This window comes from Pogonomyrmex barbatus, unplaced genomic scaffold (genome assembly GCF_055798465.1).
Source record: "Pogonomyrmex barbatus isolate J1 unplaced genomic scaffold, ASM5579846v1 scaffold4, whole genome shotgun sequence".
NCBI lineage: Eukaryota > Metazoa > Arthropoda > Insecta > Hymenoptera > Formicidae > Pogonomyrmex > Pogonomyrmex barbatus.
Window position 1 is genome coordinate 5,260,291 of NW_028297138.1, and position 18,636 is coordinate 5,278,926.

General features: G+C 31.0%; 1 long non-coding RNA gene and 2 pseudogenes across 1 annotated transcript in view; 2 read left to right on the top strand and 1 right to left on the bottom strand.

Moving 5' to 3' along the window:
• LOC148935747 (uncharacterized) overlaps nucleotides 1-18,636 on the bottom strand; it is a 292,726-nt gene that overhangs the window by 85,282 nt on the left and 188,808 nt on the right. The window lies entirely within an intron of this gene.
• LOC148935752 (uncharacterized) lies at nucleotides 5,708-6,656 on the top strand (annotated as a pseudogene).
• On the top strand, nucleotides 6,921-9,520 carry LOC148935753 (uncharacterized; annotated as a pseudogene).

Here is an 18,636-nt window from a genome sequence, read left to right on the forward strand (position 1 = left end):
ATTGCATTCATTATCACTTAATACCATTTCTTCAGTATTATTACTCGCTTCATTCGATTTGGTTGACTGTAACACATTTAAATTTATACGTACATTACATTTATTACTGATTAACTGATTCTTTTAGATAAATATCGTATGTCTTTTGGCATGATATATCATTCTTCGAAATACTAAAAAAAAAAAAATATGTGCATGTTAATATTGAAAAGTATCTATTTTTGCAAATTGTTAAATCTTTCTAAAAATGCAAATTTGTACACATTAGTAATAAGGCAATTATAATAAATGAAGAATATATTAAAATCAGTTTTGAAATTACTTTTATTTAAAGCTCACTTATCATTACTATTTCAGATCATAACATCAAAAGCCATAAAATACACGATAAAAATATTTGTAAAGTATTATATATTCAAATAAAAATTTTTTCATTTTTTTGTTTCTAAAGTTACAGAAAAATATGCACAATATACATTATACACATTATAAGCCAAATTATTCGTCCTTTTAATCTTGTAGTTAATTTCAACTTTAATCTTGCAGTTATTTTCAAAACCAATATTTTTGTTATTAATTAGAAAAAAGAAATATAAGAAATCCAGTTTCTAAATTTTAATAATTTTTTGTTATTCAAGAGACACGGGTGGTGACTCGACGCCAAGTTCACGCGCAACGAAGTTCACGTAGAACGGCGGCGAGACGCCCGTAGCTCTATTTACGCGAGACCCTGGGATGAACTCGGTCTATATTTTCATATCTCAGCAATGACTGCATTGATTAAGTTTTAATTATACTTAATCGATAGCTGAGTATCAAATTATATAAGAAAAGTGTTTTTATTTTTTTTCTCCATGTTCTACAAACTGAGATATCGCGATGCAATCGTGACGCAAAGTTCAAATTGGTAAATTTAAGAAACGTCCTGGTCGTCGTCGTGACTCTCCTTTTTCTGACGCAAGAGGCGCTAATAAATGTCTGTATAACAGCTCTTGCAGCGCTCATTTGATTTGATATGTCTTTGACAGATGTCCTTCGTGTGAAGTTGTACGTATTGATTAATAAAAAAGAAGATATAACGTGTGTCACATATAATAGTAAATAATATTGTAATAATATAATATATAATATATTGAAGAAATAGAATAAGAAATAGAAATCGAAATAGAATTAAATTTTTACAACAAATTATTGACAACACATGTATTATATTTTTACAAAACTCATTCTTATATAAATACATATAAAAAATTTCATTAATATAAACTAATATATATATATATATATATAATAACTAATTATATATATATATATATATATATATATATATATATAAAATGTTATTTATATTAGTTATACTTTTTTTATTAATTTAAAAATGAAAATAGAATTATAACTAATTAATTTTAATATTATCAATTACCATAAAATATTTATATTTATATTATATTTATTTATTTTTATTTATTTTTTATATTTATTTTATTTTATTTATATTTATATTATTATTTATTTATATTTATATTTATATTTTTCTTTATATTTTTATTTATATTTATTAATAATTAAATTATTAACATTTATTGATAATTATTGATAATTATTGATAATTATTAACAAATGATAATATTAACAAATTATTACATAACATTAACATATAACATATAACATATAACATATATAACATATATAACATAAATACATATATAACATATATAACATAAATACGTATATAACATAAATACATATATAACATATATAACATAAATAACATGTAACATAAATTTAATAAAAATTTGTTGCTCCTCTTCCTCCTCTTCCTTCTCTTCCTTCTCTTCCTTCTCTTCTTTCTCTTCTGCTCCAATAAATAGGGGCAATGGAGAGTTGATACAAAAATCTAATAAAGTTCTCCTGCTGCCTTCGAATGCCGGCTCGTCTTCCTCTAGGCCTTCTTTCTGCAAAATAAAATAAAATATTTAATTATATCTTATCTTTAATTATATCTATAAAACAATATATTTATTATATTAGACAGAGGGGGAAAGGGAGGGGGGAGAGAGAGAGAGAGAGAGAGAGAGAGAGAGAGAGAGAGAGAGAGAGAGAGAGAGAGAACGAGAAAAAGCGAGAGAGAGCGAGAGAGAAGGGAAAGCAAAAGCGAGAGAATGTGAAAAATTGAGAGAGTACGAGAGAGCATTATCTGAAGTTTCGGTGGGAGTGACAGCAGGAGCGACGGTACGAACGATGGCAGCGACAGGGACGGCGGCAGGAGCGGCGGCAGGAGCGGCGGCAGGAGCGGCGGCAGGAGCGGCGGCAGGAGCGGCGGCAGGAGCGGCGGCAGCAAAAGTGTAATCTGCTGCCTCCGTCATAGCAATCAAATAGTGAGATTTGTGGCGGTAGCAGCGGGATTAATGACAGTGGTAGCGGCGGCAGCAGCAAAAGTGTAATCTGCTGCCTCCGTCGTAGCAATCAACGAATTTTCGAACTCCATGCCGAAATCTATCTCCATCTGTAAATTTGAATAATATTTATTAGATATATATAATATATAATAAATATATATAAATAATATTAAAAAATATTAAGAATTAATAAAAATAATAAAATAATTAATAAAAGAATTAATGAAAATAATAAAAATAATAATAATAAAAATAATTAAATAATATTAAGAAATATTATCTTACCTTAATTAAGAAATATTATCTTACCTCCGTTTACTGCTCGACCATTTTTTAAATAAACAAATATATCACTATGGTTTCTGTTGTCACTGTCATTTGTACTGTCAGTATTATTAATGTTGCACTATGTTCATTATCCGAGATTTGTTCTTTTTTTCTTGCATTAAAAACATTTTTATAGAAGAGTGCAAGAATATAAGAATATTTAATGAGATTAAATTAAAAAACCTTTCGACATTTAAATCATATAAGAAATCTATTTTATTTTGGTTTAAAAGATGTAATATTTAAAGATTTAAAATTGGCACCAATTTTTAATCTAATATATAAAATTACCATACTATAATGAAATAAACTAACTTTTAATCTCATTAAATAAATCAAACCTTATGACAGTGAAACTATATACAAGAAATTTATGTATGTGTTTATAAAAAAAATTTTTATATCAAAAAATAAATAAATTTTTAATTGGTACAAAAATGTAATGTCAAAAAATGGCGCCAACTTATAATTCAATAAAATGAAGAAATAATCTTATAAAGGTGAAAGATAATAATATTGTATTTACATTTACACGTTAGATATCAAAATTAGCACGAACTTAAAGTCAATAATTATAATTTTATATTATAAAAATGATGACGTTCAAAATACTCTCGCGAAAATGACCACCATATTATATTTGCGTTGATACGAAATACAGTACAAGATGTCAAAATTGTAATAAATTTGTTTATAAGAATTATACGAAAAAAATACTTATTTTATGTATCAGGTATAGAAAACTGAAAAGAAATAAAGTATATTTTGTTCAAAATATAATAAAAACATTATTCAGTATCAAATCAATAATTGATATCTATTAGAAAATTCCCCTGTAATAATAATCCTTTACGTACATATATTATGAAAAATATTCGGATAAATAATGATATCGTCTTTCACGTGGACGTAAGAATAAACACAAGTATATATATATATATATATATATATATATATATATATATATATATATATATATGTAAACCGAGATATGTTAAGAAATAACTTGAATAAGAAAACGTGTTTTACTCGGCGCAACAGAATCTTCGCGCCTAATATAAACTATATTAAATCTAGTAACTTCATATAATCATAATATCAATTGAATACATTAACAGAAACATTCAAAATATCAATCATTTAAAGTATAAGTCATAATTGATAAGTGTGTAGAAAGTGACAGTCAGTGCAATAACAGGTTAAAAAAATATATTTAAAAAGATTTATAATACCTATTTAAAAAAAAGGTATAAATATATACATATAAAGATATACATATATATATATATATATATATTTTTTTTATAGTGGCACGTAGTTAGAGATATAATTTGAGTTAATTCGTTTAAAGATATAAATTTATAAAGTATGTTCTACTTCAAATCAATTAAATCATTATTTTTTACTTTACAGATTTTTTTACAAGCAATTAACCAAATATAAATATAAGCCATAAGCCAAGTTAAGTAGCAGCAAAGTTTAATCTGCGTAAGTAGTATATCATATTAAAATATTCCGTTTGGCAGAAATTCTAAGAGTTTAGTCTCTAGCTCTTGATGACAGATTAACCGGCATAAGTTTGAATTTTTGTTAAACGGAAGAAGTACTTGACTCGACGATTAGATATTTGAAATAAACTTAAAAAAGGAATAATTTAATATTACATATGCCGGAGTACTTAGTTTTTAACATAAGTTTATTCTTGATGATCGACAGGTCGGCATATAAATTCAAATTTCTACTAAATCTAGAATAAGCACCTAATTCGGCAATATTTTAATTTTAAAATAACGCTATAAAATAAAGAAATAATTTAATATTACACAAAGTGTTCGCATCTTTTTATTTCAATTAAAGATTTATATAAAAATTTGTATAAAAATTTGTATAAAAATCTTCTAATCCATATGACAGTAGTTTTAATTTTCATTAAAAAATAATAATACAAATTTGTCTAACTCAATTCAAATAATATGTTCCCAATTCAAGTGGTAATAGTTTTCATTTTAATACATATGTGTATATAATAATTTTCTTTTTTTATTTAATAATACATTTTGCTTATTGTGTAAAACCACAAAGTGATACGTATTTTTTTATTTTTATTGAAAAGTCTTCTACTCCAAGTGATAGTAGTTTTAATTTTCTTTAAAAAATAATATAAATTTGCGTTGTTTAACTCAATTTTATAATTATTTAATAATACATTTCACTTATTGTAGTTTTTTAAATCTACTGCGCACTGTCTGTCTGTAAACAGTAGCAGCATTGTTTTACATCATTTGAAAAATTTGTTGTAAGTATATATACAATATATGTGTGTGTGTGTGTGTGTGTGTGTGTGTGTGTGTGTGTGTGTGTGTGTGTGTGTGTATGTGTTCTGTTATTAACTTTTGAAGTGATTCATTGGATTTCATAATTTCAAGTATTCTATTTGCGATACATAGTCACTTAATATTGGCTATCTAAATAACACCTATAGATTGAAGATAAAAAGAAATACTGGAATTAAAAATTATTTATTATCGAGGAGGGCCTCATGGCCCTCGATGGTAAAGTTATTGAAAAATTTGTAGTTGACGAAATATTTTATATTTTATCATACTATATTTTAACATAAAATATAAAATATTAAGTAATTAATTTTTCGTATCTTAATACTTTTATACAGAATAATGAGATAAATCAATTGGTCCTTGGTTAACCAATTTTTGCTTTAAGCATTTTTTTCTATTTCCAAAACTATGAGTGTTATTCAAATTGATTTTAAGTGATTCAGTATAATAAGCATGATGTCATATTTACAATCATTTAATACAAATTCAAAATAATCTTAAAAAAGAAAAATAAATTTAAAAAAACAATATTAATTGATAAATTATTAAATAAGAAATTTGATGATGAATCATTAAATCATCTTATAAAAATAATAAATGAATTATATTACATAAATATTTTTCTTTTACAGGTTAAATCAGATAAAGCAAAATAATATTATATATCAGCTTCGGCGCTGTATATCGGCTGCCATAATACATATTTTCTGCTTGGCGCTATATAACGGCTGCCTTAATTTTCTGCTTAGTGCTATATAACGACTGCTATAATTGCTGATTATGTATAGTACAATTAATTTAGAAAGAAAACATGTCTATTCACAAAAAGAAACTTATGACTTTAATGCCTATAGATAAAAATATAATTATTAATGGTGAATGGTTGACAGACATACATATGGAACATTTCCATCATCTATTACGAAATTATTCTGAATATATACCTGTTGAAACGTGGCGAATATAATGTCACGAAACAATACAACCTATACCGATAAATAAAAAACATATACAAATATTACACAGTTCATCTGATCCATATGATGGACATTGGGTATGTAGTTACTATAATACTAAAAATATTTTTATATATGATTCATTAAATGATACAAAATTATATATATATATCATGAACAATTCATAAAAAGATTATTTCCAACATACAACTTTGAAAAAAATAGTGCAGTTAAGTTTCCTGTTGTGCAATGTCAACCAAATAGCAATGATTGCGGTATTTTCGCAATAGCTTTTGCAGTTTCATTATTATTTAATATTAAACCAGAAAAGATAAAATATAATCATAGTTTAATGCGCTTACATTTGATAAAAATTTTAGAAACTAATATAATTGAATATTTTCCTCAAGATTCACATAGTGCTGTAATAAAAGTGTTGCCATTAGCAGTAATTAAAGACAGAGAAGCTAGAGCAGCTTATATGCGTTCAATACGTCAAAGTGAAAAAGGTATATTATCAAAGATAAAGAATGTTTGGGAAGTAAACGTGCTAAAAAGCGGCGTCAATGCAATGAAAATCTAGAAGATAATCATGCTAAAACGTGCTAAAAAGCGCTGCCTATATAATAAAAATCTAATAATCGTGCTAAAAAATGATGTCGATATCAAGAAAATGTTGAACATAATCATATTAAAGATCGACAATGCAAACAATTATTTAAAAATATGTGAACAAAAATGCATGCGTTATGTTATAAATAAACAATCTGAACAATATAACCAAAAAGTTTTAGATCCTAATAAAAAATGGCTCTATAATAAGCGATATTATCTAAAAAGAAAATCTGCTAAATCTACAGTTGTATTAAAAAAAACTTGATGTATAAAAAATTATTAAACGATATGAAAAATTTAGATCCAAAAATTTTATAAAAATTTCTGATAATTTAGAAACATTTACAAAAAATATTGCAAATAAACTTAATATTAAAGAAGATACTAAAAAATGTTTACAAGCCGAGAAAATCGTTGGAGCATGTACATCAAAAATAATTACGTTCGTAGTATGTACAAGGTATTAAGTATACTTAAAAAAAATCAGAGGTATATTTAATTTTGGTTAATAAATGTTCTATAATTGAAAAAAAATTATACGCATTATGTGGAATATCTAGACATACGACTTTATCAGAAAATTATTTTATAGAATCTACATATGAAAAAATAATTTTATCGAAATCATTAATAATAAATACAGAGGGACAAGTCGTTAATGTGTTACCTTTAATAGCAGCACGAGCGAAAAAGTCGTGGTTGTGTGATACATCATATAAAATTGATGAGATTTTAATTGATAAATATCAAAAAGTTCTTGAAAATATAACTATATGCACTTTAAAAAATATACCAAAATTAATACAATGTATTCATAATTATACATCTACCATAAAAACTCCAGGTAAAAGATTGAGTCATCCGTATAGATGTTATATCGATTTAACTAATTGCAAAGCAATGTTTCTGCCAATTCAACTATTTCCGCATTTTCCACAAATAAGATATATTAGACGCTTAATATATAGACTTACACATTTTTTTCGAAAAATGTTAGAACTTGATACTGCACTTAACTAGCGGTGATGTAGATATATTGAATAAAATTGTTACTTCAGCACAGGAAAAAGCAAATACATATAAGTATCAAAATTCTGATACTGTTTTGAGTGAAGATGATATTATTTTTAAATATCATAATGCATTTAAAGCATTTACTGAACGTTCAATGGATACGCCACGATATTTGCACATCATGCGAGAGACTTTGCTATAAAAGAAATAATTCTGAAGTTAGTAAAGTTCAAACATAGATATTCCAGCAGGAGAGATTTAATGGTATATGTTAAACACAAAAGTATTAATCCATAGTATATATGCAATTATTGTTACCGAAAATTTCATCAAGGTCTGTTACCTGCTTATTGCATTATGAATAATTTTATGGCAGATAATGTACCTGAAGTGATATCTTCTTTGAACACATTTGAAAAAATTCTTATATAGAGAGCTAAAGCATTTCAAACGGTCCTTAAAATGGGAACTGTTATGAATAAGAAATTGTCTCACAAACAAATGATACAAAAAGTAAAAGGAAGAACATTTCATTTGCCACTTTCTTTACAAGAAACGTTAAAAAAATTGTTCCAATACTGATGCATTAAATATAAATCATGAATTATATGTCTTAGAAATATTCTCACAAAATCGAAAATTATTTGGGAAGAATTGGTAAATACTGAGAAAGTATTTGACGCTTTGAAATGGTTAAAAAGTAATAATTTGTTATATTCTCATATTATTTTATCAAAAGTACATAACGAATTACAATTGAAAAAATTAGATAATCCGGAATTTTAGTTAGAAGAAGTAGAAACTGATACAGTAACCGCATTAAATAATCGTAAGTTATTACATAATTCAAAATCTGAAATTCAAAAAAAAGAAAATGTAGAATCTATAACGGAAAATCAACATAAAGCAATGTTAACACAGATTACTTTATCACAGATGAAATTAATGAATATTATGAGCAATATACTATATATCCTTTGTACGAAAAAAGAATTAATAAAAGCGCAACAGCTTTGTATCAGATATTAAAAGTTCAAGAATTGCCCTTAAATAACCGTGAAAAATATTTAGATTTATTATGTTTTCCAGATTTATATCCTTTTGGCATTAATGGACAACATGAAACCAGATCGGTTAACCTTAATGAACATGAATTCATTAAATGTCGCTTGACATCAAAACACTCTCAATATAGATTAAATCAACAATACTTATTTTATTTATTAAATAATGCAAATATTCGTCAACTAAGTCGTGGAATTTATCATAAAATGAATGTAACTAATTCACGTTTTCGTTATACAGCTGGAGAATATTTAGAAGCAATGTCAAAAGAACTTTTGGAATCTAATTTGAGTACAATATTTTCTGCTTTGAGAAATACGGGACAATATTGGCGTAAACCGAGAAGTGATTTAAATTGCATGACACAATATTATGGTCCTGCAATTTGGTTTTTAACACTAAGTCCGAGCGAATGGTTGTGGGAAGATTTAAGCGAATATCTTCGAGAAGTAAATAAAGAAAGCAATTTTCCTACATCATTTATTAGTGCACTTATTGCTATAGATCCAGTATCAATATCAAGATTTCTAGATAATAAATTCCATGCAATGCTTGATTTTATTTGTTCAAAAAATCATCTGATCAGAAAAGTTGCGTATTATTTCTGGCGACAAAAATACCAAGGAAGAGGAATACAACATTTTCATATATTAATTTGGATAAAAAATGCACTGATTCTTGAGGAATCTTCTAATGAAGACATTTCGAAATTTATTTTACAATATATAAGTTGTAAAATATCAAATAAAAATATTTCTCTGTTATTGTATAGACGTGTTAATACACAATAATAAAAAAATAACGCCAAGTTCACGCGCTCGTTTTCTTATTTATGTAAAAGAAATTTTATACAAAAATTTTCATCTACAAAAGTCTTTTTAATAATAAATTTCATATTGGTACAAAAGATGTGATATGAAGAACTGGCGCCAACTTCTAATTTAATAAAAATAAAAAGAGCTTTACATTGAAATACATTTTATTTTGTAGTTCATTTTTATATGTAAAATCATTATTTCATTATTTCTACAAAAAACATGATATAAAAAATTGGCACAAACTTTTAATTATATGAAGTAGAAAAGAAACTTTGCAAAAATGAAAAAAGATGTTATCCAAAATTAATGTCAATTTGTAGTTGCCAAAAAAATTTTATTGAATTATTGTACTTGTGTTTATATAAAAATAAAATATAAAAGAAAATCTGATGTGTAAGAAAAAAAAACGACGTACAAAAACTTGGTGCGCCCGGGTCGCATTAAAACACGTACACATTTACTGTATTATATTGCATTCTTACTGTTTATCTTTTTACATTAATAATGTATATATTATTTTTAAAAATATTTGTAAATAAATTTTTTTATATAACTTTTATATAATTTTCTTCAACATTATATGTAAATATATAATATTAAAAAAATTTATTAATAAATATTAAAATGCGTTTATATTGGATAACATTCTAATAAAATAAACTCTTAAGTTTTTTGCATTATTTATGTAAAAAATGTTTCATTAATTAATAATTAATTATATATTTCACTAATTTTATTTAGTTAATATTAAAAAAGAAATAAGTTTAAAAATAAAAAATCTTAAAATATATTAAATTTTAATTCAAACTGTTTTCTATTTGTCTGTCACATAATTCATTATTATTAAAAGTAATTTTAATGTGACCCGGACGCGCCAAATTTTTGTACGTCGTTTTTTTTTCTTATACATCAGATTTTCTTTTATATTTTATTTTTATATAAACACAATAATTTATATAAACACAAGTACAATAATTCAATAAAATTTTTTTGGCAACTACAAATTGACATTAATTTTGGATAATATCTTTTTTCATTTTTGCAAAATTTCTTTTTTACTTCATATAATTAAAAATTTGTGCCAATTTTTGATATCATATTTTTTGTAAAAATAATGAAACGATTTTACAAATAAAAATGAACTACAAAATAAAATGTATTTCAATGTAAAGCTCTTTTTATTTTTATTAAATTAGAAGTTGGCGCCAGTTCTTCATATCACATCTTTTGTACCAATATGAAATTTATTATTAAAAAGACTTTTGTAGATGAAAATTTTTGTATAAAATTCTTTCTTTTACATAAATAAAAAAACGGACGCATAAACTTGGCGTTATTTTTTATCTTTTTTAAAAGGTATTTTTATTAGGATATACTAAACACATCTTTAAAATACATTTCTATTTAACTATTTCACTAACATTATTATTATGTATTTTCTCACTGTTATTTAATACTAATGGTAAAAATATATATATATTGTCGCGAGCGCCGAGAACGCAATCACGCCCACCGCTGACAAAGCGGATTGCGGCAAGCGATACTTTACCCGACGAATTATTATTTTATCAAGCGATAGCGATTACCAACGCTACCGTGCTAATCGCGCAAATATTGTATAACCGTTCCACGTGAAACAACTGCTAACCGGGTTGCGCGGCCCTTACGCGGAAAGCCGCCGCGCGACTCAGAAATATACCGCGAACGCTGACGAACATTTTGATAACACGGCAAGGACCGGCCGCCTGGAACAGGATAAAAACGGGAGACCGATATTAGGAGAGGACTTGTCGAGATCCGCCGTGCCGTCACGTCTGTCGCGGTCCGAATTAAAAAGGACAATCTGTATCAAGTTTTAATAAAGTTTATTTAGTATCGAACAAAGTGGTGAGCGCCTCTTTCCCGCCGACTTCTTGATCGATCCCCGAAACGACCCGCACAACAATATATATATATATATATTAAAATATTTTAATCTACTATCTATATATTAATATTATCTATATATTATATTATCTATATATTATATTATCTATATATTAATTCGTTTATATATTATCTATATATAAACGAATTATTAAAAAAATTATTAAAATTATTAAAAAGAACTATTAAAAAAAATAGCTTCACTTTAAAAGCTATTTTCTATTTCGGGTTGATGTGGCAGTCCTGTAATGGATTTATGAATGAGACATGTGTTTTAATTTCCTGTAGCAGGACAAAAATCACAAATTCTATTTTCCTTTGTAACTTTTTCAACATTGAAAACTAATAGCAACTCGTAATGTATAAAAACAATAAATGCAGCTGAATATACCATGTTTCTTATAACAATAACAATGTAAAACATAAAAATATGTAGGAAAAATATGTTCTGTTTTTATTATATATTCATATTTCATGCTATTAATTTACAAACATTAAATCTATATTTCTAAAAGAACTAAATAATATTTTATTGATATTTTTGGTCACAATATATAAATTTAAAAAAAATTAAATTTAAATATAATTTCAAAGTGCTTAGAAATAGAATATTCTTATTTAAAATACATTTAAATATTTTAATATTTTTTATATTTTCAATATTATCAAAACCTGCGACTAATTTTCGGAAGAAAATATGATTTTCGATAAAGAGTATATATTATATTGAGCACATCATCGTGAATGTCCTTTATAAAATATATTTACTAAATAATTACTATAGCTTCGTGTTTTAACATTCATCGAATAACGGAGATACGCGTAAATTGTAGTGGGAGGATAATCCGTCGTTTCTAATAGAAATCGGAAATTCGCATAACTTGATAGAAAGAATCTGCATAAGAGATATGGAAAATGGCAGAGTTGCTTCTTCAAAATATATTTTTAACGAATTCATGTTTAGGTATATAAAATTATTCTTATTCCCAAAATATAAATATATATATTTGTATAAATAATATTAATATATATATATATATATATATATATATATATATACATATATATATATATGTATATATATATATATGTGTATATATATTAGGTGTACAAAAAAGTTCTGAGCTTTAGATTTCATACCGAAATAACAATTTAAATTTTATATATCTTCCCGTCTTTTGCGATTTTAAAGCGTTGACATTTGGCCTTCTAAAATGCCATACGGTTTGGCGTTTGATGCACATAACCTCAAAAATCAGTAGTGTTCACGATGGCAATAACAAAAGAGCATATTCGATTTTCCATCCACTTCGCGTTTCATCTGAAGAAAAATGCTGCTGAAGCCACTGCAATGATTTGTGCTGCATATTGAGAGAACGCTACACCGATTGTAACTCAGAAGCGTTGAGGACGGTGCGGGTGTGCGGGGGGAAACGGATGGCGCGGGAAAGAGGGGAGGGGAAAGTCAGAGGCGGCGATCCTTTGAACTGAGCCGCGGGGGGGGGGGGTAGATAAGATAGTAGGATTCGGTGAAGATGATATAAACAAATAGATAACCAAGTAGATAAACAAGTAGATAAACAAATAGATAAACAAGAAAATAAATATATAGATAAATAAATAGAAAATTGCGACTCGAAGGACATGACGTCACGGGGGGAGGGTAGTGAAGAAAGATGAAACGAGGTAAGATAAACAAATAGGATAAGATAGCAAGGCGATATAAACAAAATGGGCGGCGAAGATGATATAAAAAATTGCGCGTGAACATGACGTCAGAGGGGGGCACCGCCGCCGCCGCCGCCGAGTAAAAAAAATAAATATCTCTCGTATTATCTCTTCTGTTGCGGCTCTTTCTTATGGAGAATGTTATTTTTCTAATTATTTTATGGTGGGGAAGAAAGAAATGAAAGAAATACATGTTTTTTGCATATTATATATGTTTATATTTTTAAACAAATTGAATACATTTTTAAGTGTGAAATTTTTTTATTCACATGTTTTTTTCCTATACACTAAAAACTAAAGCTAACAGCTCGCAATCGACGAGTTGACGTCTATCGAAGATATCGCAATCGCGTATCGCGTTCGGCACTTCCTCGGGATCTGTTACAACAGACGCGATGTTGGAGAATCGCGTATACTTGGTATCGATCGTATCGACGAATCTGACGAGTCGATCGAACGTCACATCGATACATTCGTCCAGATTAAACATACAGCGCAGGGTCGATTCGATCATCGTTACGCGTACGTTCAAAGATTCAAGACGTACGTGTAACGTCGTTCATCAGGTAAACTCTGACGGTTAACAGTCCTACGCTTATAAAATTGTCTTTGTAATCGTTTCGCAGCAATTTATAGATGTTACGTCCGGGGGACTTCACGAATTCTTCTCTTTCAGGAAGAAAAAAATTAACGGCTGCTAACCCATAAACGGAGCACTTCGAACGATCTAAAGAAACCCTAAATAAACAAACTTTCTCTCAAGATATGTCTCACTATCAAAAAAATTCTTGGTAAACAGCCTTGTCAGCGCCGACAAGTTTATGACTTACCAATAAAAATTAATATTAACAAAAGCAAATTCCTAACGGATAAGAAACGCGTTGGATCGTTCGGGGGTGACACTCCCCAAATTGGTGGGAAAACACAAAAAAAAACGGCAGTCAAGAAGAAACGATTAGTGGCCGTTGGCTGGCACACCAATGAACGATTGAGGGTGTGAACTAGCGGGAAAATTTTTATTAACTAATTCTATCATGATACTAATTCTATCATTCTATCACGCTGGGAAATCTGGAAATATAAAAACAACCACAATTCACAGAACACTGCTCCCCTCCTTCCTCTATATTCACAATTTTCCTAAACTATCATTCGACAAGCCAACACGGAAATCCATCACGCCCTCAGATATTCCCACCCCTCCGGAACCCTTTAAAAACCGCGACTTGGAGCGGATCGCTCTCTTCTTCCTGCTTCTCATCGCTACATTCACGGTCGGGACCATCCGAAATAGTCAGTTAGAATCTGTGCGCGATTTTTATATTTTCGTGTGATTCAACGATCCAGCCTGGCCATTGCATTCCTTGACCATCACCAGCGGCCGCTACAACAAAAGTAAGTCCAACTTTATCATTCTTCCCCCGCGGGTCTTCCCCAAACTGGCAGTTTGGTTCGCGACCTCTACTTATTTATCTCGTTAAAACACTCCAACATTCCAAATTGGCAAGCCGCCGATTAATTCGGTGAAGCTGCCTCCCCTGATTCCACAACATTCTATTCCACAACCTTCTAACCTGGCAAGCCGCCGATTAACTCGGTGAAGCTGCCTCCCCCGATTCCACAACATTCCAATCTGGCAAGCCGCCGATTGATTCGGTGAAGCTGCCTTATCTCGATTCCTCAATTTCTCTTTCATCTGACTCTCTTTTATATAGTGAACCAAACAAATGCCATTCGGAACGGACGAACAAAACGGGCATTGCGACACTGTCGGGAGAAATCGAATAAGCGGATTCGTCGCGAAACCTGCCACGCCGAAGAACTCGCGGAGCAATTAATAGAAGTAGAGCCGGGGCTAGCCAACATCTCGCTGCATCAATACGCCTCCGCCCTCCGCTCCGCGGCCGAATTCGAAAACCAGTGTACTCCAGAGAACTTCGACGTGGAGAAGTTCTTTAACCTCGTCCGCCAATTTCCTCGCTCTCCCACCCATCCACCTCCTGGCACCTTCTTCATCCAAAGAAAGTTTAAACCCGACAAGCAATTTTGGGACCAGATCTCCAAACACAAAATCACTGATACCGTCCCTATGTATATTTCCCGTGATCCTCTTCCCTACCTCGTCCCAATCAAGGCTTTCCGCACCGCGCACCCTAATCCCCCACCACACCTGCAACCCGATCCCATAGACATGCTCGCGATCACCAACTTTTTACCCCAATTAGAACAATTGGGTATATAAATCCAGATTTTCCTTTGTCCGCGGCCATTTTCTATATTTCAAATTTTTATGTATAAAATTTTTCTTTTGTAACGAATACCTCAACCCTTTTTTGATATACACACACAGAACATTGTAATCCATTTTTATTTATTATTATTAAATTAGTTAATCAGAATTCCGTCTTAAATAATTTTTTTTTTATCCTAAAACTTGACCCCGCGCCGTTCCCGGCTCCCCGAGGATCGCACTAGGTCCATCCTTAGTCAAAGAGATTCAGTTCTCTGACCTAAAACGGACCACCGATAACGCGGGCGCAGGCAAGGGTAATAACGTCGCCGACGCTGACCCGATCCCTGCCCCCTTAACGCGCGTTCGACTCGCGGCATCACGACGTCGTTCCGCGAGAACAGGAGAGGTTCCGTGCATCCACCCGAGTTCTCCTCCTCCGGACGAGAGATATTATCTTTCGTCCAGAACACGGATGTAACATAGATATTCCATCGCTGCTCGTAGAGTCCCTTCCACGTTTCGAGAGACAGTATCAATTCCTGTCCCCGATGATCTCCCAGAACGATCTCCACGTAGCTCGGTGGACCAACGTTGATTCCAATTTCCAGAAATTTGTAACCCGTGGCCGTCAGAGTGTAACGTCTGTTCAGTAAGCGCACTGCGCGACGCTCCACCAAAATACTGTGGAAATTAAATATATAATATTGCACAATATTGGAAAAAAGAGAAAAACATAAAAAAAATGCAGTTGAAACTTACGCGTTACATTCCTTCTTTTGTTTTTCGCCATTGTACGGTGCGCTGCTTCCTTTGGTGGAATACATTGCATGTTGTTCGAATGATGGAGGAGCGGAGTACCTTTTTTGTCGTGCAGATCGTTCGATGGAGGAGGACTGATCGCGTAAATTTTTGACATGGCAAATCGTTAACCCCCCCTCCCCCCTTTTTTTCTAGGAATTTCATTGTTGCAATCAAACATGTAGCGACATGTTCGCAAAGGAGCGCAATGACGTTCAAACTTTTTTTCTAGGAAGAGCCCGCAAAAAGATAGCTCTTCATAGAAATCGACGTACGTGTCGCGGCGTGTCAAGAGAAGCGCCGATACTCCGGCTGCTATAAACAAATTGGGGAGACCTATGATGATGCTCCGACAAAGGGACAAAGAAATTATCGATGATATATAATGGGTCATGGGGTATGCAGGATCACAGTAGATGGAAGTCTAATGTGTATGAAAAAAATAGTTGACGGTGAAAATGGATGTGTTAAATATAGAAAATGTGTTTAATATGGATGAAGAAGACTTTGTGAATATAGTGGATGAAGTGTTTGAAAATGAAGAAGAAATGGAGATTGACAATATTGACAATATTGACATTGATATTGAAGACGAAGAGCACGCATTGTCTGACGATAGCAATTACGTAAGTGATCAAAGTGATGACCTTACGGATTATGCAGAAAAAAGTGTTATTCGTTCGGAACTCCTTGCGTTGAATAATAATAAAAAGTATTGTTCAATACAATTTTATTATTCAACGGGTGGTGCACTAACTCTATGTGCCGAATGCATGGTTCGTCTGGCGGACACTGACATTGGAGTATTGTATTGCTGTTAGGAAGCACGAGATAGATACTCTCAATGCGCTAAACCGATTTTGCTCCAATTGCCAACAGTCCGTCTGTGTGATTATGCCATGCAACATGTGCCCAATTTGCAAAAATTGAAAAAAGACAACATTGTGAACGAGTCATATGCAAGTAGAAGAGTGTGATGTGATATAAAAACAATATGGAAAGGTTATTGGAAGAATTAACAAGTTCTCCGTTATGGGATTCAATCTCTTATCTATCAGTGAAGTGGCGGTGTATTTTATAAAGAGACACTATACCCCATTTTCCGATTCCTCATCCAAGAGTTAAGGGACGCTACAATTCGACTCTCTGCTTTTCCGCTCCTTCTGAGAGAGCGGAAATAATTCTGGAAGCGTGCACATATTATTATTATAGAGGACACTCATACAATATATTACTACCTCTCTCGCGGCAAAAAGTAGCAGAGATAATTCCAAGAAGTGAGGATAATCATATATGGTTGTTCTATTCCCATCAATCTCCGGACATGTCGGAAATACAACGCTTTATATACTGGCTTCGAGTTAAAGCAGCTATAGAGAAAAGAAAAAAAGAAAGTAAAAAAATGTAAAATTGTTTTGATGAGATAGTACAACAATTTAAAGAAATCAAGATTTTACAATATGGAACACCTAGAGTGAGTGGAACGCGAGCTGCTGGAGCAGTGCAACCAAGTCACTACCTTGGTGGAGTGTTTCGCGTGGTTGCTACGATGTGAGGAACAACTGTATCGAACAACTCGAGGAACTTAGTCGTGTTAAGCGTTCTCGACTCACCGTTGCAAATAGACAATCTGCGGTGGCGAGGATCGCGCGACTTGCGGGTGCAAAAGTACAACTAGAAAAACGTTTCGTGCACGTTGGTGGTTAGTACACGAGTAGAGACACTGGATCTCTCGTTTGGCGAGAAATCGATACGGCGTTTGAAAACCGTATATTGACTGGTGCGGTGATCAATATGGACTATATCGAGCCGCGACAATTTTTAGAAAACGCTGGTGGTGTAGTGCTCGAGCGAGTGCGAGATATTCTACAAAGACACGATAGTATGAAAGTGAATACTGCATTTAACGGCGAGTTTGTGACGGGCGATAGACGCGCGAACAAAAGTATAAACACTAAAAATAGTGAACTCTTTCGAGTGTCAAATTTGGACGAGTGGTACGAGCAGTACGTTATCGAATCCACGTTGGCGTCGCTCGAAGAATTCCAAGAACGCGATAGTGGATGGGCGTTGTCGCGAATTCTAAATTTGACTGTAAACGTGAATAAATATAATCCAATGCACGCGGGATGTTACATCGAATTACCGCGGGAAATTATGTTAAAGCGAGCGGTGATCAATGTACGATCCAAGGACAATGCGTGTTTCGGTGATCGCGGCTCTGCATCCGGCTGAAAGGAATACAAATCGGGAATTGTTGTACCCGCATTATACGACAGTGTTAAATTTGCAAGACATTACGTTTCCGATGACGTTGAATCAAATTAAGAAGTTCGAACATCTCAACGACATCTCAATCAACGTGTACGGTATCAAGGAAAAGGAGATTCTCCCGATACGGCTAACATCAAGGAAGATGGA